This window comes from Lineus longissimus, chromosome 2, assembly GCF_910592395.1.
Source record: "Lineus longissimus chromosome 2, tnLinLong1.2, whole genome shotgun sequence".
NCBI classification, from domain to species: Eukaryota; Metazoa; Nemertea; class Pilidiophora; order Heteronemertea; family Lineidae; genus Lineus; species Lineus longissimus.
The window spans coordinates 18,919,001-18,946,090 of NC_088309.1; the positions used below are offsets into that span (position 1 = coordinate 18,919,001).

The window sequence follows — 27,090 nt, forward strand, 5'->3', positions numbered from 1 at the left end:
TTGACGTGGATGGGGAACATTTTAGTCTTGTTAAAAGGGTTAAGAAAGGGTTCAAGCGAGAGTGTTTTGTCCTTTGCAAGGAGTTGTTGAATGTTCCTTGAGGTGGATTGGGGAAATTTTGGTCTTGTTTAGTCTTCAACCAAATTGCACAAGCAATGGTTTCCAAACACTTCCTTGAACTACAGTCGAACCTCCCTTAGTGGACACCTCAGATAGCAGGACAACCTCTCTATAAGCGACAGGGATTTTGTCCCAAATAGGTCATGTCTATACAATTCAGCCTCTGTAATCCGTACCTCTCTATAAGGACAGTATTATTATGCCAGTCCCAAGGATATCCTTTATAGAGAGGTTCTACTCTTGTAGCAACTTCTTCAAAAGTGGCTGCAGTTTGATAACACCGTGCTGAGTTATGGCTCTCTAACAACAGCATTACCACCGCATTACTTTAACTGCCAAGTGTACAGCTAGTGCCTTAATTCATTAGCTATCAGCCGGAATATTCATGGCCCCATGCAGGAAGTTACGCTTGAAAAGAAATTCATTACGAAACTATAACTTATCCGATCGTAATGAAAAATCCATATTAAGTGCTGTAGAAGAGGGCGCGGAATCGAGCGTGAGATCTTTCCTATGAAATTTACGATCTAAATCGATGAAGAGGTTGAAAAATTGTCGGATTAAGGTTATTGCACAACAGAGATCTGCCTGCAGGATCATCTGCTCGTGTTACGACTAAAAATGTCCCATGCCATATGATGTGCTTGGAAAAGAACTACTTTCACACCATTGGAAAATTTGGGGGTGGCACATGAGGTATGCCCCTTTACTTTTCGTTGGAGAGCAGCGATTTTTCAGGGCACTCTTGACAAGAATCATGTAGCCATTTCTACTTTTTGCACTCATATGCCTGGTAAACATATTTTTTAGGTCTGCCTGACCCTCTTCTTGGGAGAGACTCCCAAATTTGAATTTACCATCTCACCCAGTAATGGCATTGTAATGTCATTGTTATGGCAAAGAATCTAGTTTTACGAAACAACGTCAGGAAGATGGCAACCACAACATTCAGTTATCTATCATAAAGCTTTTGCTAAAGCATTCCGCAAACTAGCACTTTTTGTTGCTGCAACCTGCAACATAGCGATGATGACGCGACAATTGTTCTGATCGAATTAGCCACCTTCCAATCACAATCATCATGTTGTGATGGTTACAATGCAGATTACAGCGCCCAAGATCGCTCCTCGAGGACACTTTACCCCTACAATGATCACCAGCAACTCTTTCTTATTTCAATGTGACATCTATCACAGAATACCCCCAAAGCCACCTCAAGGCAGGCATGCGGAGGAAGAACAGGTCGATAAGTTCGAAAAAACAATATTGCCAGAAACAGATAGCGAGCTATTCATTTCTGATATTGCTTTTATCAATTCAAACAGAAAAGTCTGAAGACTACGAAAGAGCGAGACGCGACAATTATTTTTGCAACAAACTTTTCATACCACGAAGTCGCAAAACGTCAACTAGAGACCAGAAATTGAGGGAAAAAATTCGAGAGAGAGCAACGCCGCGGACTGGAGTTGATTAATTGTAATGTCCCGTTCCTCCAGCTATTCATATTTGCTGGCTTTTTTCCGGGCTATCTCAATTGACCAGCTTCATTCAGACAACACAGCTGTGGGGAAGCCATTTCGACCAGACCTCTGACAATATGCCCTCTGATAAATTGGAAAATACCAGTACAGCTCGTTCCCAATCAATCTATTACAAAGAAATTGATTTCGAAATGTCACTCATCTGAATGTTTTTCGCATTCAAGTTTCATCATTTTGCCATTTTGCCTTGGTTTGCAATGAAGGAATGCAGCCAGTCACGGAAGAATTTAGAGCTGTGGAATTGCAATGCTAAACAGACCCACCATAACTTGAACCTTATACATGTTATAACAATATAACTAAGTTTTCATAATTATGGTACAAATCCCATATACTCAATCCTGCAGCCCAAAACTATCATTTTTCCTTGACCGAATAATTTTAAAAGTAAAAACCAAAACTACCAGTCCACGCTGCATAGAATCTATGTCAAGTGACACATCTCCGAAAGGCAACGATTATCCAATTTTTGACAAACGGACAAGTCAAACTCCACATTAAGCAACTCCCAGACCGGTAATTATTTTAGAGGGTAAGTAAGTGCTTTGATGGTTGGCCAATGTCTTGCCGATATACACAGCCATAGCAGCGCATAGGAAGAGGCGAATTTTTGATTAGAGCCGTACTTATTGAAAGCGTAAAGCATGATGGTATGCCTAAGTACAATAGAACCTCTGTAGTAAGGACACCACTTGGACTGACAAATACTATCCTTAATAGAGAGGAGTTCTCATTACAGAGGTCAGATAGCAATGATCTATTTGGGACCAACTTCCCTGTCTCTAATAGGGAGGATGTCCTGCCAACAGAGGTGTCTTCTAAGTGAGGTTCCACTATGTTGAAATGAGCATTGGCAGGGAAAAATATTCAAGCCACAGAGATTTTATTGTGGGTGTCTTATAGATATGCCATGCTGGCAAATGAAATAATCATGAGATCTTTTACAAAAGTGCAGATGATTTCTAACACGTCTTGTTTAGATTTGAAATCTGCTTAAAACAGCCAAGTTATATCTTGCGTCATTAGAAAACAAATTTTCAACTGCAGCCAAACTGGTACTCATTATAATCCCAATAATGATAGATTATTCCAACAAAAACTCTCCATTGAGCCCAACACCAATTCAAGCTGTTTTAGAATTAGCAACAGACACCAGGTTCTCACACATCCAATTATAAGAAAGCATCTCTCGCCGGCAGTCTTCAACGATATTCCGATATATAGATTACACACAAAAAGTGCAAACCAGTTCAATTTCGGTAAATCTCGTCCAAAATCTGAATGTTCATTTTATCATCGCATCTTATTGGAAACCAATGCAGTCCCGTACAGCCATTTACCATTATTGATGGTTTTTATACAGCCAAGCAAATATTCTGTTCCTCTTGTGTCTATCGTGGCCGGCCGGTCATCGAAAAGACGCCCTGCTGGTATCTTAAAAGGAGAAGCAATCATGGCAGACGGATGTTCAGCAGGATCTGTGGTCATTTATTTAACACTTTCATGACTAAGGCAAACTTCCAAACACTGATGATTGGACGAAAATACCCAAGCCTCAAATCTTGTGCACTCAAACTACATTGCTTCACTTGACCAAGGAATACAAATCGGTACCAGTCTTGCCTAAGAGAAAATTATCTATGACAGAATAGCATGCCATCCAGGGGAAATGATACTCCGAACAGCTCAATGCTACAAAATCTTGGATACTGGTGAGCTGTTCCCACTCAGGCCATAGCCCAGCAGACTATCTAAAAGTGTCCTGGCATGAATTCCAATGTTGACACTGATGCAATTCTTGCTAGAGAGGACATGGACCAACTTGTTGGGTTCAATCCAAACGATGACTCAAAACAAGTATGACACATTCCCTTAGTCAAACGGAATGACTACACTCATACCCCAAGTAAATCACTGATTTTGATAATTGCTGTGGCCAGTTTGAAGTCACAGCTTCCCTTTAGAACAACACAATGGTTCCACTGTGACTGTAGTTCAGGAGCTAGCAAAGATTTAATCATCATTGCGAGTACAAAACAATCGCAGCCTGGAATTAGTAGATATACGATCAGAACCTCCAACTTTGCAAGTCCTGGGAGTGCTAGCAGTTGGCACTGTTCACAATCCCACCAAAATTGGTTTTATAACAAAACTTTGAATGCAACAACCAAATTGATGTCAAAGCAATCCTTGTTATTGACAAAATCGACTTGAAGCATGGTTAATTGTCCATCATGGTGACAGTTGCGAGCGGGAATACTTTATATACAGCTAGTTCTTTAGCGGGTATGTGGTAATTCAATTACCTACTGGAAATGGCAACTGTGGTGGGAAGACACCCTTGAGGAAGGCACACACACACACAGAAAAGGGCTGAATTCACTGAGGATGGATCGGAGAAGTGTCACTTTCATTATTGACTTATCCTCCATACATAAGGTGAATGTCACCTGTGTCTAAACCTTTAGCAAAATAAGTCAGGATTGTTCTTTTTTCAGTGCAACTTCATGTTTTTTTCATTGCAAGTAGAACGCAAATCCTGGGACGAAACTCGTTCCGGTTTTAACATGAGCTCAGCAATAAATACCCTCATTATGACATTTCAGGAGCGAAATTTATAAGTTTATAGACAGGTACAGAACAGTAATCGACCCGGTTGTCAGTCCTCGACAAGTGGCTTTTTTCAGAGAATAGGAATACTGCAGACCACTCTATTTCAAAGCCCTAGATGTCAAGGACGACATCATTTTCTGATTTTTGTTCCATTTACTTCTGCCAATAGGTACATTTTTTATTAACAAAACCAGTAACTTGTACATCTTCTAATGCTCCTAAAGTTCACGACCGTACCAGCTCTAGCAAAACTATCAGCCTCACAAAAATGAAGGGGTATACATTTAACAATAACTTGGCTGAGTCTATATGCACTCTTGTAAGATATTGTCAGGCCTATTGGCCGTTTCTAAGCAATGGATAGCAACAAGATGTGACTACATTCAAGGACTCTTGCACTATTCTACAAATGCCCAGGTACTAGAAACGAGGAACAGACTAAGACATGCTTCGAACATGAACCATTCTGTTTCACTCAGAAGATTTAGAGCTGGTGGCAAGCTGACGAATCTGAACTTTAGAGAAATAAACTGCACTCAACTTTTAAGTCCGAAAAGTGCAAGAAAACCTGCGCTTAATCTAAAAATATGATGACAACATCCTTTAGCTGAACCACTCTCTTTTTGCATATCCAATTAATAATCTCAGAAAACTTACAAAGGTAATCCATTAAGAAAAGCAGTATATCCTTTTGCTACAACACCTTGAAACAGGTAGCCAAACCCTTTCACAAAGATAAGACTCCAGTTTGAAGTACAAATAAAAAGTCAAAACACAAAAAATCCTTCAGCTCAAACCACTCGAGACACAGAAGACAAACTCTTTCAAAAAGACGCAACCCTGATTTGAAGCACAAATGAAAAGTCGAAAAAATAAAACCTCCTTTAGCTAAAAAGCCTTATCAGATCACGGTAGCCCGGCCACTTCCATTCTCCACATGCATATTCCCTGATAGCGTTTCTCCTCTGGGAGACACCATGTACGACTATAGCATCTGAGCGGAATAACGAAGACCCCGACAGTGGTTATCATAGGGACACAATGTCGATTCATCTACCATGGCTACAGTGGCTGTGCAATCTTAGGGCTGGTTACTCGATCCAGGGTTTGATCTACTGTCTCAATTAAAAAGACAAGGCTCTGATCACTGCGGGATTACGATAATCACGCCTCTTAAATCAAAGATGTGTATCCAATTTAAGCTAGTCCTTGGAGTAATACCAGAATTAAAATCTAAATCGATGTGACAAGATACCAGTTTGAACTTGATGAGACGTAATCCCAAGCGAAACCACAAAAGAGGGAGAGAAATTCCATTTCTATTTTTAGAGAAGTTACATGTCGCCCCCACAAAGTCACATGTACCTGGCCCTTGTCCATGCGTACATACACGACTCTTCTCCATCTACATTTACATCTTCAAGGGATATCAAAGCCAATTTGCAAGATCTCCAAATGGAGCAACTTGACCACAGAATACAACAGACACTTCCTATAGATATTCCAAACAGAAGGAACCAAACAACAATCAACAAAAAGACCCCTCATCCATACGGATTAAATCGGGAACAGAATTCCGCCGCAGAATATTACAGCCATTTAGCATCACTGCCCTACTCCGAAGGAACTAATCACCAAAAATAGCATCCCTGTGCAGCCGTGAAACTAAACTCTTCTGCGCCACAGCACTTGTGTTGTGAATCACCACAAACAGGAGGATCTCCACTTGTGTGAAACAGAACTCCTCCTCATCGCTGCCATTTAATGTCGGTGTCCTGGTCTCGTTATCGTAATCACTGACTGAGTATCACTCTCGATCGAGGTAAAAATACACGATAATCAATCAATTGCATACATAATCCTCATCAGCAGCACTGGCACCCGAACTCCAACACGGCTGCGTCTAGAAATGCGCTCAGTCCAAGTCGGTAGCGCGGCTTTCTCATAGCACCAGTCCACCAATGTACGCCACTCGCTGATCAATAAGTAATCCGGAACAGACCCGAGCAGTGAAAGCGAGCGCGTAACAAATCACCCTCTCGATACAGCGATATCCATTCTATGCCGTCAAAATCGCTCCCCGGTAGATTTTCATTCCTGATATCTTTGTGGAGGGAACCTGGGGCCATCCTTGAAGGCGTTACTCACCAATTACCGCCCTACCAGATTACCAGTCAGGCTGTTAAGACATATAGGTCTGTCCTGCAGAGGGCCGGCCTGGACACGGTCCTGATAAACAAACCACGACGCAATGTATTGCCTATACACAATGAAGATTTACAACCCATGGTATTTCGGAGTGAAGATATTGCAGACAGCTTCAGCAAATAACATACAACTTATGTTTTTTTTGTACCACAGACAATTTAGTTTTTAGTGTCCAGGCAACAGGAGCTTAAAAGCATCTTGTAGATTTTATGGTCGGTTCAATTACTTAGGAATTTGACAATTTAAGCGATGCTCTTCATGATATGTTGGATTTTGCATGTATCATGGCTTATAGGCAACAAAAAATCGTAATTTTGTACTAGGACATTCCATGCCCTCACCCCAAGGCAATGTCAACCACTCAACAAGCAAGCCCCACACTGACATGGAGCCAATGGGCTTCGAACCAGATAATAAATCTTAAGCATCAGCGGTTTCGTTCTTAATCATGCAACCGCACACCGATGCCATGATTTATTGAATGTCCTTGGTGGGTTGATTGCTTGGCCACTTAAAAGTATTGATAGCTGAGCAGCGAGCTTAGATTACTAGTTGGTCTATCATCTTTATAGTTCATTATTTTTGCGGGAATTTTTCATTTTCTATGTTGTAGCAACAAAAATAAGGTTCACGTTCAGCTTTCCAGGCAGTCCTCATTGCAATATTGCAATCTGCAGAGGAGGGTGGTCTTCACAGGACTGTGCCATTTTGCCCACACAAGTAGGCCATTATCAAAATTTGCTCCAATGTCGAATTTTGGAGAATTAATTCATCATAAAAGCCGCCACAAATTAGGAGTCAGAGAATGATTTATTATAGAGCACCCAATCAGAGGACTTGTCAGACATACAACTGATCCTTGTCACGCCGAGTTTCATCTCACAGAAAAACTCTCGACTTGCACTCGTGACAATTTTCCAATCAAGCAAAATCTTTGTGTCAGATTTATCGATAAATCAAGAATGGCAAAGTTAACTGTGTCCTATGTAATCAAGATAGGGATCAAGCTACAAGGTCATATTCGTTGGCTTGTGTCTGTAAACGATGTCAGAGTTAACCACTTTCGGGGCTATGGTCGGGTTCCATGTTCCAAACAAACTCTCGACTCATTCTCATCTCAATTTTCAAATCCAGTTTTATCCAATTTATCGGTAAATCAAACTGCGTCCAGGCAAATCAAGATAACGACCTAACTACAAGGTCAAATTATAGGCTGGTATGACAAACCCTAAAATAGCATGGTTACGCATGCACTAGTAATTAACGATGAAGGTCAAATTTATTGACAACAGCCTTCAAGCTACGACCTGCCACACACATGGCTTATTCATATCCAATAATTCATATCCAAAACATTCTCCATAATTCAACTGTTGTGCAGCTAATGCAAGCAGGACGACTGTGTAGGTGAATTACTGCCATTAAGATTCAAAGGGAAGAGTCAACATTGCCCCATGGTTCCACGACTGGTGAGTTCAAAACCCCCATTGATGCAAAATACGCTGCAGGGGGTAGTGGTTGGTGGCTTTTAGGACTATTATATTGGCGTAGAACGAGTACCAAATTCTTACCACCAATTACACTAGTGACGGTATCCTCATACAAGGTGAATACTAACGTCGTTCTCTCCAACGATAAACGTCCCTCCGTACATGGAGACGGGGAAACATGGCAATCTGTTCTATTGCGACGCTGAGTGCCACTAACATTCAACAACTTACCCATAATTGAGTTGGTGCGGAAAGCAAGACATTAATAACCTCGCAGTAGAAACGTGCCGAGATATTTCACGCCTCTGGCTCTCAACTGACTTTCTTCACCGTGTAAACATTGATATGCCTCACGCAGAAACCCACGAGAGTTCAGCCATTAACTGACTTTTCTTCTAATCCTTGGAATTGGTTAATGTGAGATTTTTGCCTGCCCCATCTAATCCTGAGTAGCTTGTCTTTTTGTGGGCAGTGAAAATGAGCCAAACTACTTAAGGCCAGCTGAGCGCGATGGCCATGGAAAGACATCCATATCATTGCAGGCATGCACGTAAAGAGATTACCTGGTGTTTGATTATAATTTCCTTTTGTCTAAAATTGCTGATTTGAGGACAAATTCGCAACCAGGGATAAGTTCAAAGGGCTATCTTTACAAAGGATGTTCGCATGAGAAATCTAGATCAGTAAACACTTCAACCGCTTTTTACCAAATGCGTTATATTGTCATATTGCCACAATTTTCCCGAAGATTACACAACGATGTGTACATTTTTATCGTCAACTTTCAGTTTCAATCCTGTTGCTCGACAGTAATGTTAGGAAAACACTCCACAACTCCCCCCCCCAAGAAGCTGAAAAGTTACACAATTCTAAAAACACTTTCCCATAAGAAAATAAGCTATTTTTCCCGCCTACAGAATAGCCGGCAAAACGATCCATAATCTGGCATCATGCTTGACCGATGGGTGACAATCGTGACTCTGGTGTCCCTTAAGGTCAGCGCATCCGAGCTCGTCGAATGCGTTTATATAGATTTATCAAAATCATCAGATAGAATCATCCGCCTTCCAGAGATTTCCCCAGAGATTCGAAACGAACTCTATAGGGTACATGAGGACCATGTGCAGCGGTGCACAATATTAGTTAAGGAAGTCAAGTCTCCTCCACTCCATATATATACACATCTCACCAAATCACTGCCGCAACATGCGGAAGGGCTAGATAAATATTTGTCTAGATATTAATACCGCAAAACCAGTCCCACACATATGAGTTCTGTTATAGGAGTGTGTGCCGGATGCTCTACGACTATGATGAGTATGAGTGCCGCGGGAAAACAGACAGATTCTCTCGTACACTATGAATGACGTGTTTTTATCTCAGGCCAAATGCTGTTTATTTCTTGGTTTACAGGATAGCCGACTTTGAATTCTGGTTCTTCAAAGTTATAACATTGCCGGGAGAAATAAAATTTGGATTTTGACATTTTTTATCCTCATCCCAACAATGTTGTTTTCTTTATTGGAGAGGTTCTGAAAAGTGCTTTGTAACAAGATACCACTTACATATGTCTCAATTTCATTTTTATTTCAATTGCCAGTGTGCAACTTACTACTCCTGTGAACCAAGAAATATAGAACATGTGGCCTCATTGCACTCTTCTGCATAATAGATGCCTTTTTGCTTTGGGAGTAGAATTGAGAGTATATAGTTCCCTAAATAAAACAAAGCAAGGATTGATTTTGTCAACAAGTCGTTGAAATCTTTTCTCGGTTGAAATGAAATGCTTCTAGGAGAGGCTCCGACATTTGCTCTTATTTACATGGCATCCACACGTATCTATTCCTAAATTTAAAGGATGTACATTTTAAATAAAATATACCACACTTAAAGAAAAAAAGCCATGCCAGCCAACAAGTTTGTTAATGCTACATGAGCACATTCAATTTGTAGCCAATTTTTTTCACCTAAATTGAGAGTCAGTTTGGAATGACAAATATAAGCTATTACAGCATGTATAATTGAGTCAGGAGAACAATTAAAGCACCTAACTTCTTTCAAGTGCTATCCACCATGTCATACAGCAGTATGACCATAACATTTCCTGCACAAGAACAACCCCACCCCCAACCCCTCCCAACTAGAAAACTACTCGCAACTAATCAATGTCAAATTCCGCCTCAAGGAGTTAAATACAAGCATCGCTATCTTTCATACATGTGGAGCAGCAACCCCGAACCTCTTCCATTCAACACAAGAGGACTAGAACATCCCCTTCCCAACAACAAATCACCCGAGAAGGAGTCTAAGATGTTGCCAGCACAATCCACAGCCGCTCACAAGTAGGAGCTATATGGCATTCATTTATGGCAACAATGTGGAACCCATCATCAATATCTCATACATCTTCAAGTGTCGGCCTCGATTGTATAGATTCTATCAGACTTTTGTGAAACGGCCTGAAGCATTGAAATGATCGCGAGGAATCCAAGTATGGCAATCTGGCGCACAGAGGAACGAAGTTGAAATCATCCCACATCGATTTCAGTTCTACGAAGAGAAATAGCGATATAGCAATCACTCAATATTCTGTCATAGGTGACAGCCTGAGATTGATAAATTAGGGCCATCATACCAGTATCGCGTTGAGACATCGCCATGGGTATATCATCTTATATCTTGAAAGTGTTCGTCCCGCGTCTGGTGCACAAGTTTGGCTCTGGATGGGAAGTTGGTTGGATGAGGCCAGGGAGCCAATCAGCCAACAGGGCCAACAACCAGTCCGTCTGGTGCACAAGTTTGGCTCTGGATGGGAAGTTGGTTGGATGAGGCCAGGGAGCCAATCAGCCAACAGGGCCAACAACCAGTCCGTCTGGTGCACAAGTTTGGCTCTGGATGGGAAGTTGGTTGGATGAGGCCAGGGAGCCAAACAGCCAACAGGGCCAACAAGTCAGTCCGTCTGGTGCACAAGTTTGGCTCTGGATGGGAAATGGTTGGATGAGGTCAGGGAGCCAATCAGCCAGCAGGGCCAACAAGTCAGTCCGTCTGGTGCACAAGTTTGGCTCTGGATGGGAAGTTCGTTGGGTGAGGCCAGGGAGCCAATCAGCCAATGAATCAGTCCATCTGGTGGACAAGTTTGGCTTTGGATGGGAAGTTGGTTGGATGAGGCCAGGGAGCCAATCAGCCAACAAGGCCAACAAGTCAGGCCGTCTGGTGCACAAGTTTGGCTCTGGATGGGAAATGGTTGGATGAGGCCAGGGAGCCAATCAGCCAATGAATCAGTCCATCTGGTGGACAAGTTTGGCTTTGGATGGGAAGTTGGTTGGATGAGGCCAGGGAGCCAATCAGCCAACAAGGCCAACAAGTCAGTCCGTCTGATGCACAAGTTTGGCTCTGGATGGGAAATGGTTGGATGAGGTCAGGGAGCCAAACAGCCAGCAGGGCAAACAAGTCAGTCCGTCTGGTGCACAAGTTTGGCTCTGGATGGGAAGTTGGTTGGATGAGGTCAGGGAGCCAAACAGCCAGCAGGGCAAACAAGTCAGTCCGTCTGGTGCACAAGTTTGGCTCTGGATGGGAAGTTGGTTGGATGAGATCAGGGAGCCAATCAGCCAGCAGGGCCAACAAATCAGTCATTCATGACTTGTTACGAGCATGTATGGACGATTGTTGCTAATTAGGACAAAATGGCTGCAAAGGGTGGGTAGGGGATCCCACACAGCCGAGTCATAAATAAATGATACTGCTAGGAAATTGCTGGAAGTGATTGGGTGGATTTGACAATGTACAATATAGGAATATAGGCAGACAGTTTGATCCACAACTAAATTTATCCAGGGAATCATGCAAACACTTCGTTATTGTGATGTCTGGCAGAGCAGGCCAGCCCCAATTCTGTGGTTATCATAACATCAGTGTCATGTTTTGGCTACATCAATAGTCTGGCATCTGGTAGGCGATGAGACATGTACTGGATTGGGTCAATTTTCCACAGACATTGCCGCTTTCGTTCATGGCCAGACAACAGTGCTTGCACTGGCAAAAAATATCGTTTTTGGAACCATAAACCTCCGATTACCTGACAAATCAGGTATTGCATGGTATCACTGATGACATTAGCTGACGTTAGCCAAAAAAACATTTTTGATCAGAAAAACCGAAAGACATTTTGTAATCCCCAAAATCAAACTCACGAATCAAAATAAAGAGGCATGAGCATTTTGCGGTTTGAAGAAAGGATGTGTGGGATTGGGTCAATAACACTTTGCGGTCATCATTAACGAAAACAGAAAGTTATTAAAAGACCACCTGCCGGCATTTTCTCATTTGTGGCAAGACCAATGTCTGGCATGCCGGTGTTGGCTTAACGTCTGCAGAGCAGACGTAAAGAGTATGATTAAGAGTTCTGCCATCGAAGTATTGTATAACGACACAATAACGCTGTGGACATTTTTCATTTTTTATATCCAAAGTCAACCATCGATCTAAAGACAAGTAGGCGGAAAGGTCAGACGTTGGCCAGAGATCAACATCATCCGATCAGATGAATTACGGGCTGCCATAATGGAGAGATCTCGATGCATTTTCCCATTTCTCATTCCATGAGTTGCCAATCTGGTATAAACAGTTTCTGATTCCACTGATTTGGGATCGTTCGTACCATTGGGAATCAATAGGGCTCACGCAACTTGACAAAGCATTTTTTTTTAAATCTTAATTTCACACGCACTCATGAACTTCCTGCCTGTCTCTCCACTTGGCAGCTTCAGGTCGGAAGTTTCCGCTTGTCAAGGATATTGGCAGCACCAGAAACAGACGTCCTGTGTCCTTTTTTCGGGGTTCCAACATCAGGAATATATTTATCAAGATCCGATGAACCTTTTTTGATGTCATGTAAATCATTTTGTTAAACCAGCTAATTCTCTGTTGTCATTTTTTGGTCTTTGATGAACGGAAATCATCAATGGTATATTCCCAACTGAATGACAATTACGAATCAAATCCATTAAACAGACGTCGTTGCTCCGTTGCCTCAGTTCTTTGTATTCTCAGAGGGATTCATGTCTGATTTCCCAAAGTTACCATCAATACTGATACAAGCATGAAAAATACAAACAGAGCTTCGTTTTCTAAAACAGCGAAATTCCGAGCATTCTATCAACTTTGGTTTATGGTAATGCAGCAAAAATCCCTACTTTATCATGTTTATAAATTTTTGAATGCAGCAGTTAAGTCTGCTGGGCCATTCCACGGCCGATAAGCTCATCAGACCGGAGTTTATTTCAGAGTCTGAATTGTAGCATTACATAAAGTGTTTTCACAAAGTGCCCCCTGGTGGCCAGACCAGGAATCGATCAAGTCAAACTTCCAAGGAAACAATGTCTACTGACATGGAATGCATATAACTAAGGTATGTAAGATTTTCGTCAATGCGATCTGCAATCATGATCGGTTGCAACAAAAATTCCTATTTGCGGTGATCATCACAGATGCCTACACCAAGAATCTGTGATCTGTAGGGCGTTACAGGAACGATCAAAATGAGTGAAAGCAATGCTCTGGTGACTTCTCCTTGTGTGGACTTGAGAATGACTTCTGGGAAAGCGTAGAGTGGTTCCAGTGTCTTGTCCCAGACAAGCTCGCCTTTAGACTTAGGAGAGTTGACATGGACTCTGCTGTACTATGTCGATCAAACCATTCTCGTAAATCTCGATGTCCCACTCCGTAACGTCGGCCTCTCTGTCAGTGGTAATGCAATCTTGCACTAATTTAGCCGCCAAAATTTGGCACCGGGAAATCGAATTGCTATTGGTTTTAAGATGAGGTGTCGAGGGAATAGATGAGAGAATCTCCAAACTGTTTACTAATCATACCCTAATGTAAACCGCTAAAAATTTGCGTGCCTCTTTATTTTGCACTAAAACTTTGCTAACCTTTATTTCTGCGTAAAAATTCCAGGGAAATTTTATAAACATTTGTTTTACAATGTTCATTTTTGCAAATTTAGGTCCACACAATATTGGCGGTTGACATTATTATTTTTGGACTAACTGCAACTCAACGCTTTGAGAACTACTGCAACCTTTGTTATTTGTTTTAGGGAAATGGTCTGGATAGAAATATTTATCACCTAACGTCCCCCACCCCGCCCCTCCGTCCTCCTGATTTCCTATTTGACTAATACCAATACTGCTGCCTCGAAACAACTTAACAACCATCGCGAGTTTGGCCCGAGACAATGTATTTTGCTTATTCCTAATCACTGTACAGTTTAAACAGATTTGAACCAACAACCTACTGATACAAACTCAAGGGCTTAAAAGTGATGAACGCAATCTCGAACACACCATTTCTATTCAATCTGACGGCTAAAGATTGCATCGAGATAACATTTCAATTTTTGTATTCGTTCTTCAAAAATTTATTAGAAATCTTGAAAAGGGCATTATTCTCTGTCAAGATCAAACATCATTCATCAATTCTTGATAATACAGCAGAACCTCTGTATTAAGGACTCTCTTTGGACTGACAAAAGCCGTCCCTAATAGGGAGGTGTCATGAGTACAGAGGTGCATTGAATTGTATAGAAACAACCAATTTGGGACCAACACCACTGTCCCTAGTAGAGAGGCGGTCCCAAAAGAGGTGTCCACTAAAGGAGGTTCGGCTGTATTTTGCAATTTTTCGCTTCATAAATCTTCCTTGACGTTGGTCTCCTGATTAGGAGAAATCCCCAATGAAAAGGAACGCAACAGTCTGAATTGATATTTTAACAAATCCAAACTATCAGTTTCGTTACTGAAACACCAAATTCATCTCTCTCCAAAATGACAGGTCATTCATCTTCAGCTACAGCCTTGAGAAAAATATTAATCAATATGCCTCAAATAACAACCGTAATGTTATTCGCTATCCTTATTAATGTTAGACAAATCACATCAACATAATATGACCTGAGGCAAAAAGCTATCAATGGTTTCCCAGCTGACTCCTACTCTGCAACGATCTACTTTCCAGAAGCTCCCTCGTTCTTTATTGTCAATGACCCTCATCAATCTTAGTACAAATTATCCGAGCAACCAAAAAGACATCCAATACCAACCAAGATGGACTTTTCCCCTCACTACGCCATATGTCAGTACTCTGAAACATCTGAAATCGTTATCTGGCAAAATGCAGCCAATTTCATTGAAGATCTTTCACAAACCCATCCCCCATGCCCCATCGCAATCGAAATCACATGACATAAGCTGCCCGCCGCCAAGACGAATCCCATTATGTACAGCAGTGTCATCTATCATTTGAAAATCAACATCTCATGCCGTGAACAGAATGGGATCGCTACATAAAGTTCTAGCGCGCTATTAGCATGGGCCCGTTACGACGCTCCAAACCACATGCTAATGGATGACTGCTGCTACGGCAGGGAAAGTGCAAGCAGTGCTATCGATGTGGCAAGGTCACGCTAGCAGGCAAGGTCACTGTAATGTAAAAGCATCTTGTACATACGTCTGTATATCACCAAATAAGGAAAGTCCCATGTATAGTGATGAGATAGAAGACATGATAAGATGAGGAATTGAATGCATGAAATCTTACATCACATTTCTAGCTATTTCCAGCTTTTTTAAAGAATGATATATCATTCAAGATTGTAGGACCGGTTGCCACGAGTACAGTATTGTCCACAGACAGAAAAGGGTAGGTTGAGTAGTCATTTTGAGATGACAGGATCGACTCAAATTGGCCAAGATGTTTTGAAATGACACCCATTTTTTTAGCAGGATTCAGGAGGGGCAAAACTGTGTTTGGATTTTCCCAAATTGCCTCTCGGGAATTGGGATGGGGCCATTTTTATCAACAAGGCGTTAGGACAGATACACCAACTTTCCCCCTTTAAAAGATCATCTCCACAATCTAGAATCCCCAGGTTTTCGACATCATTACTCTCTCCACCATCAAATGGAAATAAAAACTGATGCCAGATTTGGATCTGAGCTGAATACAAATGAGTTGTTGGTTCTGTAGCTGGCAAGGCACGGGTGTCGTCAACTGCAGCAACGAGGAGGACCGTGCAGCATAGATAACGGGGTAGGCAATTAACCAAAGGGGTAACGTGTTTTTCTCTGGAGTCATGTCACGGATTGCAGCTTCAACAGCTCATAGGGCACAAGTGATAAAGGGATGTCAACTGCAGTAGGGTGACCCAACAAGCAGGTCACAGATTGCTGCTTCGTCAGCACGTAGGCACAAGTGATGAAGGGATGTCAACTGCAGTAGGGTGACCCAACAAACAAGGAGAGCAGTTCTACAGGGTTGGCCATCGCCCAAAGCGATTTGGCACCATCCTCAACAGTCAGATCTAGAGATCTGAACTGATACAAATGGAATGTTCCTGTGACAGAGTAGGCAGAAGATGTCACTGCTACGACAGGGATGATAGCTAAGTCATACTCTGCAGTGATGTCAATTGAAGTGTCATAGGCTGACATTCAAGGACAAGCAGCAGAGATAATACAGCAGGGCATCGCCAAACGGGATAACGCAACATTCGAAATACTCCAATCAGAGGACCTGAAACGAATACGAAGCAACAGTTACTGCTTGGGCATGCGTCATGTCAATAGCATTAAGCCACAAGGGAACGCATAATGAAGATAAGCTAGAATAATGGCAGAGTTTAATTGGGTCAGCTATTGAGCAAAGGGATTTTTCCATAATTCATCAGAAATGAACTGAATTCAAGCCAAATATGCCCTTGGTGACCACTTTCGGCAACAACACCAAAACATTCAAACAATTGCAGAATGCATTCATAATGACTAAAGTCGATTCCATGAACGCAGTTACATAAGTAACAAACTAACGGACTCAATTAGGTTATGTTTTATGCAGAGTATCAAACTAGTCCAAGGCACCCTGCCGCCCACAATAACCCAAGACCATTGTCCACATTCAGAATTATGCCCGCAATCAATAAGCTAAAAGCGCGGTAGGAATTCTGGCTTCAAGAACAAAACGAGAAAGTCAAATATTATCACGTGGGTGTTTTTGTTTCTGTATCAATCAGAAATAATTAATGCCAATAGTAACATGGTTGTTCAGACGTAACAAACCGTAAGATAAATGTCAATGTTTAGTCTTTTGTGAGTCCGTGTGTATTCTCAGTTCATGTTTGCTTGTGAGAAATGCACACAAGTTTATGTACGTGAACAAGTAATGTACAATGTACATCCATGTGACCCAACCATGTCAAAAGCACTTTAGCCATAACAGTGTTGATGGGGGAAAAGATTTTACTCTGTGCACTAGGATTGTCCAAACATTACGATCAGATTTTTATGAGCTGCACAGCCTTCTGTGGAAAATCATTGAAATTGACCAAGAAAAAGCCCTAAGGCTGAAACGTATCTTCGAAGTTGACCAAAATCGACTAAGTTGGAAGACTTGGCTGCGCCGGTGGATTAGATTCCTAAACCCTCTCAATCAAAGAACACTCGACTTAACTATCTCATGAACCATGATAAATTGACACCATTTTACCAGCGCTCCTACAACTTCTGATTAAACTTTTGATTAAGAGGTGATGCCCTCGTCTAATGGCCATCATCAGAGAGTGACCATTGATTACTAATCAATTTCTCAATTAATTGATTGCCTTGAGGTATTCCCCATGCTCGTTACGGCGAACGCCATGATGCTCTTTCAAGTGGTACGCTATCAAAGGCAGACACTTTAAAAATATGTAAGTGTTGGTCTTGGTGTTCTCTCAAGGCCACATCGGCTTATTACCGAGGCATGAAAACACCAATTACCTTGAGTTTTGGCCAAAAAAACAACTAGCCTGTAGAGTGCCCGAAAACGAGCGATTTAAAATCGCCATGACCAGCAATTTAAATCGCATGCGATGATAATCGCTCCTTTGCAGTTGCACTGACCAACAACTCAATATCAAATCCAGCGATTACTGGTTTTCCCGCAGACAAGTGATTCTTTTGTTGAGAAATTATAATCTGAGGAAGCTGCGATTAGAATCACTCGCTTGCGCAGCAGTTTACAGCCTTTATAAAACAATCATGGCATGAGTACGCCCTATGATCGATTTCTTAAGCCTGTGTGATCAGTTCCAGACTAGTCAGAGAGCAGATGATATGTGATACATGATACAGTACTCCAGTACTCCAGCCAAGGCCAAGAAAGAGTGCTAGACATCGAAAGTGCTAACTACCTTGTAAGGGTTGTAGGGTACAAGCTGCACAGCCGACTGCTGAGCTGTGATCTTCAATTCCCTCTCAAGAATCACAAGAGATATAAAACTACCCTTCTGGTTCTAAAATACCCTTTAGGTGACTGTGATTATCATCACCGGATGCCATTGGCCTATGACACCTACGGAGATATTGAAGTGCCCGGTCTCTTCTAGCGGGCATGTCAGGAGAATCCCGAAGGAGCGTGGGTCAACACCTCAAGCGATGACGCATTCCAAAGAGTGGTAACACATTTGAACAGCTTTCAGGTGGAAAATCTGCTAACACCCTGTGAAAGTGTTCAGTAATCAAAAGCAAACTACTCCATTAAGCCGTGTATCAGCAAAACTGGATAAGGCAAGCGACAGCCAGGAGTAATGGTCGGTCACATAGGTTACCTGAGGTTACATTTGTGCATTACTAACTGATCGGACATCAGATCCATCCCAGACAATAGGTTTAGACTATTCCAGGCAACTGGCTGACCCCTCGGGTTTCAAAATGACATTGGCGTAAGGGAACTCTGACCCATAACAGCTTACACTGCCGTTTTGATGGGACCAGTCTTGTATACATGCCATATACAAACCAGTGGTGACAGCCATAACTAATAGGCCAGACTAGGCACTTTACAAAAATTGGCCAAACCTCGTATATCAGCAGAGTTTTATCACTCAAGTGCGAAGAGCCATGTTTTGCAGCATGAAACACAGAAGTAAGGATATCGGTACATATAAAAGGACCAGAGTCGTGTTGACATAAGTTGACCAAGCCGTGATGACAACACCAGGTGTTTCATGTTCATGTTCCACGAAATCTGATACAAGCCATCAACAACCAGGGCCTAAATCACCAGAGCCTGCCCTGTGAATCGGCTCCAAACAGTTGTGTTATCACTTGTGCAATCTTTGATATATCTTCCAGAAGACAAATGTCTGTCAACCCCCTGTAGGCATAAGTAGTCCAGTGAGCAACACCCCAAACTACCAGCACAGGACTTTCTGTAAAGCCACTGCATCCATGACGGCATACGAGTATGGTCTTACAGCCAGACTCATCTTCCGCAATCCCACCCCAGATCCGCCATTCTGTATGCATGATCAGACCCGGCCTAATGTCACATTGTATGTATATGTCTATTATTGACTAGCCTTCCTCAAAGTTGTAGCATGGCACGTTGGAGCGTACTCTTCTGATTTATTCATGTCCAGTGGAAGACAGAGGAGTTTCGTCATAATCTTGATTCCATATGCGGAACGCCTCAACTGCCAGGGTGTTGCTACAATGATCTTGGCGGTATTCCAGGATGTGTGGGGAGTTGGTTATCACCAGCATATACCCGTGGCGCGGGCTGTTCGAGGTATAAAAATCGGATTGAGTGGGTGCTGGTATGTTGTGGGTTTGGTGTAAATGGGGTGCTGGTTTGTGAGTAAAATCTCCGGGCGTTATCTATATTTACGTCAATGGCGACAGTGGTATGTCTCCAGTGTCGTTGTTGTTGCTAACAGTAAACTATGATGCGGCCTTACTGGAATCCCCTACTTACTTATACTTCTAACAACAACAACAAACAACTACTGGAACTACCAACTACTGTACATGATGTGATCATGAAAACTGGACTACAAAATGCATGATATTGTCGCAATGACTTTATTCAAAGTACTCAAACATACCTATTAACCTCCCTTGTGTAAAACTACATCATGTCAGTTGATAATGGATGACAGTAGAGGTAAAACCAGGCTTATTAAGGTGTTCAATGCTAAGTGCAACTCGTCAATTATAATAGTGATGGTACTGGGCTAATAATCTGACAGCTTGTGATATTTGTTTGGCCCGGATGACCCCCCGGTTTCGTGGGTTTCTTGGCCAAAGACCATCACTTTTGTGACTTGGAAATTCTACCCAGGTGGTTTTGCTGTTATAAAAGTACCAGTAGATGGTAAAGTGAAAGGCTGTCATCTAGCAGCCATCCTTGCATACCAGGGTCACATTTGCAGACCAGGGACACATTTGCAGACCAGGGTCGTCCTACATGTGTCACTGAACATGTTGAAGGTGGTAATCACTAAGAGGAACTGACCGGAAGCCTATATTACAAACCGCTTCATTCTCTTTAGATAAAAGCCTCCTTATTAAGTCAGCATGTCTTGAAGACAGACGACCGTTACTGCAAACATTGCTTCTGAACAACCAAGTTCAATATTTGAATTTTGGAAAATATTGACAGACATTTTGAGGTAAGTGTATTACATTTTTGATTTGACTACAAGTTGGCTAAAATTCCCCCAAAGGTAAGCAAACAATTTTTTTTTTTCACATGTTGGTGTATTTTTAGCCTGACAGAGGACAAAAGAGGGCGCTATTGGAATTAGAAAGTTTTACTAAGTCCTCACCATGCGTTAATCAACGGATGCTGAGTCTGTAACCAACAGCTTCACCTTACTTGTCCCCAGACAGGAACGAAACATGTCAACGAAGACACAGCCTAAGTCTTATCGTGAATATCCTAGCTTATTAAAGCATGCCGAAGTCTTGTCTAACTGACAACTTATGTACTCTCACCAAACACGGCGGAAGCGCCAAGAAAGATCAAGGAGTACATGCCTAGAATATTTTCCTCAGATAAGAGCCAAGCGATGGGATAACAGAGTGTTGCAATGGATAAGACCAATTTTCAAATCAAAGCTTGCTTCATCTCTCTGGGGTCATAGTTTCAAATCTATCACTTCAGGCATTAAGTACAAATTTGTCATTTGCAACGAAACTCTTCTTCTATTTGTCTGAAGTGTTGGGCCAGGTCATCAAGGGACCGTCTATAAACTTATATGTGCTTCACGATCCTAACAATGTTAGGGGAAGGTGGTTTCAAATCAGTACAAATTAAGCGGTTGCGACAAAAGTCTTCATCTATTTGTCTGAAGTATCGGCTCTCTTGAGACAGGTCAGGTAGTAGGATGGACTTTAAACATCAAAGTGATTACAATCCTAACAATAATGCGGGTAGAGAGGGTAAAGGGCTTGCTGAAATGTGGGTCTTTTTTAGTAAAACATTGGTCCATTAGGCTAAGTATCCAAAGACTGTTGCCCTACTTGTTTTTTTCTTGTTCCATGATCCCTTGAAACCTTGAGATGCTCACCTGCAAAATAAACCTTTGGTTGGCTTAAAATAATGGATATTCCTATTGGTTGTACCGGGGAGGGGGGGGCATGCTACAGAGACAAAGAAAACAGTACCACAAGTCCACAATGGAATAGCGTAAGGATAAACAGCTTTAAAGTTTTGGTATACTGGGCAATGCGTTTTGCGTTAAGGCTCGTGGAGGGGGAGGGGTCAAACTGAATGCTAACATTGCATGACTGTGAAACACACTGATGTTTCTGAACAAACCCCAAGAAGACTGTGTGTAATACTGCAATCTGTTGGTTTTTATCAAATATGAAGACCAATATATTACGATAAAACACAATAGCGGGACTGGTTTGTCCCGCACGGTCCAAGTTACCAAACAGAGTAGATTATTTATTTTATATTCATATCTCGTTATTAGTTTAGCGCAAGAATGGCAGCGGCCGCAATTCCATTGCACATAAGACGCTTTGAATATTTGATATACGCTTACATTACTTATCCCAATAAGCTTGGTCGGCGGGAGAATGAGATGCTGATTAAGTGTCGGGACTCGCCCCCTGGGGTGCCGGTCAGCTGATAGAAGCAGTGCTATGATATCATTAACCATCTGATGAATGCTGACAATTGAAAACACAACCAAATGCCATGGTACAGACATTGGTGTTTGTGACTCAAAAGCAAACATCATTCTCCAGCAAGCTGTTACTATGGAAATGACAGACAGAAAATCTCTCTCCAACTCTTAACAAAACATAACAGCATCATCCGAGCAGATAAACTATCAAAACAAATATGCTGCTGCCATAAAATCGTTCCCACAAAAAACTCTTCCAGCATGGCTTGATATAAAACTGACTAAGTAAGCACTTTATTGTTCAATGGCACAATGGTCCATATTCATCTTTAGATGGCAAATGCAGTGTATGAAATGGCAGAACAACAGCTTATAAACTGCCTCCAGGAAAAATATTTCATCACTAACGCAATGGCTGGGTAAATTGGTCCAGCCTCGTAGGAATACTGAATAGGACAAGAGTCATTCTTTCAAAGAACTGCATCAACATGATGTAGAAATGGACAAAGCTGCAACAACATGGGAGCTTATGTCACATGTATTTGAGTTCTTGGTAACCATTCAATATGATACAATGACATGTCGCTTCCGCCATGTAAAATGGACTAAAATGTGACCCGCTCTACCAAAACTAGGCGCTTGTCGCATCTGAACTTGACAGGTTGATACGGACTTGTTGTTCATTTCCCTATTGTAGACCTTTTGTTGAATGTGACCAAATCAGTTTGTAATAGATTTCACAAAAGGTCAACAATAGGGAAATGAACAACAAGTCCGTATCAACCTGTCAAGTTCAGATGCGACAAGCGCCTAGTTTTGATAGAGCGGGTCACAAATCACCTCAGCTAGATCATTTAGTACGAACGTGCTTGTCTTATATCGACAACTAGACAATTTAAGTGCACCATAGACGAGCGATTTTCTTCACTTCAACTGTAATCATGATTGCATGCAACAAAACTCTCTCTCGCTAGCTGTCATCATCACAGCCGCCTGAGACAAGAAGCCACAATTGCCACAACCCACGCTCGATATCGAACCCAGTGATTACCGGTATTACCCACAGATCAGATCGGAGGAGACCACTTCAGACACACTACATTTCCGAATTCCTTTTTCCCAATATTGCCTGACAATAATCTGCCTCCTCATAACGCCAATCTAACCTCCTCAAATGGGAGATAACAAGTTGAATTTTCCCCACAAGTTTTCAGGTCGTCGATACAAGGTGGAGACCCTATCAGGTCATAGAGTTGTCTTGTAAATTGTGCTAACCCTTTCGCTAGAGACCGTTTTAGTCACTAAGATACCGGAAAGACCTTGTCAACCTGTTATATTTTTGTTTCCCATCCACGCCACATAACAGTGTAAAAGCATGTAGGATACAAAGGGACACCCTAAACTAAGAGCCAAGAGCCAAGAGCCAATACTCTATTCAAGAGCCAAGTGCTGTCAGGAAAGTCACAATCAAAGGGGAAATATAGGCAAATGAATATAATTATTATCTTTGGGAGACCGAGGCCCACAGGCGCTAATGAATAAAGTTGTTTTGTAACCGTTTATGATATTGTAAGACATCGCTGCCAGGATAGGGGTTGTCTGCAGCCTGGATTGTTATCGTACTATCGTTATGCCGTCTGTACAATACGGTGTACATTGTGCCTGCACTTCATACACTCTGTACAATCACACGTGTTTGTCATTCGGGCCGCCGAAAATGGATCCGGATGGGGATGTTTACAATTTCATTTCCTGTGAAATCTCAAAGATCACATGACCTGCTATCGCGTATTGGATATAACATTGACCAGTAGGACCGTGTAGATGGCGCAGTGATAGACAAGTACGTACACCTATCTGTACCGTAAAAAAAAGGGTGATCGTGGCTCTCGGCTCTTGGCTCTTAGTTTAGGGTATCCCGGAAACAAAAGGTTACAGGCATCATTTGAAGATGGCAGCACTTTGGCTGATAAATCGACTGAAGAGGAAGAAGTGCAGCATAAGCTTATCGCTCTGCAAATCAGTGATGCAGATCAAGGATAGCAAAAGGCTTAATAATGACATCATCTCTAATGAAAGGCACAGTCACATTTGGCTGATGAGACACTCTTTTAATACCAAACACCTGACATGTATAAGAAATATCAGGTTACCCCAACAAGATGCATTTCATTTGAACATTTTTTATCAATAGAGCATGATTAGAAGCCAAAGTCACTGAATTTTTAACTCTTTCTATCATTTTCTATTTCTCTCATCGCTATTGGACTACCAAGTAACATACTCAGTCATCATTAAAGAAAGATCCATTAACATGTATAAGAAATATCAGGTTATCCAACAAGATGCATTTCATTTGAACATTTTTTATCAATAGAGCATGATTAGAAGCCAAAGACACTGAATTTTTAACTCTTTCTATCTTTTTTTTATTTCTCGCGTCGCAATTGGACTACCAAATAACATACTCAGTCATCATTAAAGAAAGATCCATTAAAAAGCTATATCCTACAAAAGGGAAGCAGGCTTGGATGTCTGGGGAATGAAACACATTATTGCCCAATTCTACTCTGATTAGGTCTTTATCATTTCCATTATCGGAGAAAAAGACAAATGAGGTAAATACCCAATTCCATTTGACAGATTGTGCCAAGCCTTTTTCTAAGAAGACTTCAGGGCTTTGATCAACTATGAATTACAAGGTGATCCGACTAGATGCGGTTAAAGACAAGAAACGATCTGTTTTTAAAAATAGTTTAGATTGGATTCTGATGTAGCTAGTATGGATCTACGGCCCATTTAGACTCCGTATCTTAGCCTATTGCTTCCGGGCAACACAGAGGTGAAGCTTGCAGTCAATATTGATGGAGAAGCCTAGTTTGAGTAACATATTAGCAAGACAAGATAATGGATAGTGCAATCAATACATGTAATGTAGATACAGTAGGACCCCGCCATAAAGGACACCCTAGGGACTGACAAGTGCTGTCCTTAATAGAGAGATGTTCTCATTAGAGAGGTCAAATTGAATGGAAACAACCACTTTGGGACCAAAACAAGTGTCCTTAAAAGAGAGGGTGTCTGCTATGGGAGGTTCTACTGTACTTTATGATGCAAAAGGAAGTATTTTTAACCAGCGTAAAATACCTAAATGGAAAAAATCATATTATTATGCATGTTTAAGAAATCCTGCAATAAAAGGATTAAAGGTAGTCAAAAGGCAGGTGACAGGTGGGCCAAATTAAGTTACCTGAAGGTGCAAATAGGTGTCACTACTATCTTACAGTACACTGGCACCTATTCACACCTGTACAAGAAATATTTTAATCACCAAGTCAAATTAGACAGAGTTTATTAACTATGTATCTTAATCACCTCAAGACTACCAACTTGACTTCAAGCTCCTGCTTATAGTCCCCTTTAAGAACAATGGTTCTAATTGCCGTAATTAAAAAACACAGATTTCACTGAATGCTACAAAATGTTGCAGTTGTCCGAACATTATTTAGGCGGTCAGAGGGAATTGATATGTAAATATTCAAAACATGCAAATCGCAAAGGATAGTTCTTTCAATCACAAATCAACTAGATTGATGACAATTAGAGAGCAAGTACAAAGAGTGAAATGAAAGAGAGAAAAAAATGCCAGAAGAATTAGTACAAAAATTTATCACAGTTCTATTCAAATATATTTATTCGTCATCTAATCCAGTTTTTACAAGTGCTGCCACCCTTGTACAACCTCAAGAACTAAATCTCCACTCGTCTAATTACAACTTTCAGTTACAGGGGCAAAGAGTCTTAATGATTCTTAACTACCGAGTTACAAATTCATCGCCTCCTGGTGTCCTTTAAAAAGACACTTAACTCTTTCCCGTAGATCACACTGATCCATGATAATGAAGATCTTGGAAAAGACAAAAGATGGAGACACTGAGGCAAAGAAATGACGGTCAATTCTGCAGCGTTGTCATGGATATAGCAGGTTTTATAAATCCATACAGTAGTGCGCGGGAAAGTAGGCAGATGGCAGTAATAGCATTCTCAAACTAGTTCTAAATGACGTAGGGGTATCGTTATACTGGTTGTAATTGAGGTGGTGGTATTGTTATACTGGTTGTAATTGATCGTTATACTGGTTGTAATTGTGGTGGTGGTATAGTTATACCAGTTGTTATAGAGGTGGTGGTATCATTATACCGGTTGTAATTGTTGTGGTGGTATTGTTATACTGGTTGTAATTGATTGTTATACTGGTTGTAATGGATCCTTATACTGATTGTAATGAAGGTGGGAGTATAGTTATACTAGTTGTAATAGTGGTGGTGGTATCGTCATACTGATAGTTATTTTCTTTACTGAATTATTACGTTTTCATTCCGTAGTTAATCAAAACTGATAATTACGGAAGCCCATATCTCTCACTAATCACAGGGCGTAGGTGCTTATTTACTTTTATTATAGGATATAAAATTTCTGAGCGACATTCTTTTTCTGTATTCAATCAGCGCACTGATGAACTTCTTGTTTACGACAATATGGTAGGCTGCTGACAAATCTGAGAATGCATCCAGAATAAGATACTGTGTTAACTCATATCATGTGTTTGACAATGCTACACACTGAAAGATCTGGAGGTGACAAGCCTTACGGCTTACAACCTTTGCAATAGCACTCTCAAATTTTAATTTAATTTAATTTTAATTGCACTGTTCCGGCATGTAATAGATGAACTGACTACATGGTTTATTTGCCAAGGTTCAGACGAACGAAGTAGAAAACCTAAGAACCAGTTACACATCATGGACAACACATTGCTAATTACTTCAGCGCCCTTTTCTAATTTCACCACATTTAACATCAAATACAACAAGGACGTTTAAAGAGAGATCGGCTTCAATGTAAACACCCCAACAAAAGTATAAGTTCCCCCGTTGAATTATTGATCATATTTTCTAAAGTATCCACCGCAATGCGATGAAAATGTCAGGATATCACAACTGTGGTCTTTGAAGTTTGTCTGATATTGCTGCTTGTAGAGGCTTTTGTTATTTTTCAACCCAGCTCTTTTTTCCATTTCTTTGAGCTTCATTCAGGCAAACATGCAGCAACATGAGTCATTCTGTCCTTTTCACCAATTAAGCCTAAGACCATAGTGGTAATA

General features: G+C 41.3%; 2 protein-coding genes across 2 annotated transcripts in view; one reads left to right on the forward strand and one right to left on the reverse strand.

Moving 5' to 3' along the window:
- LOC135482724 (integrator complex subunit 3-like) overlaps positions 1 to 27,090 on the forward strand; it is a 414,475-nt gene that overhangs the window by 115,760 nt on the left and 271,625 nt on the right. The gene's annotated exons all lie outside the window — the stretch shown is intronic.
- The window catches only part of LOC135482719 (protein unc-13 homolog B-like), a 220,494-nt gene that overhangs the window by 80,021 nt on the left and 113,383 nt on the right, over positions 1 to 27,090 (reverse strand). The window lies entirely within an intron of this gene.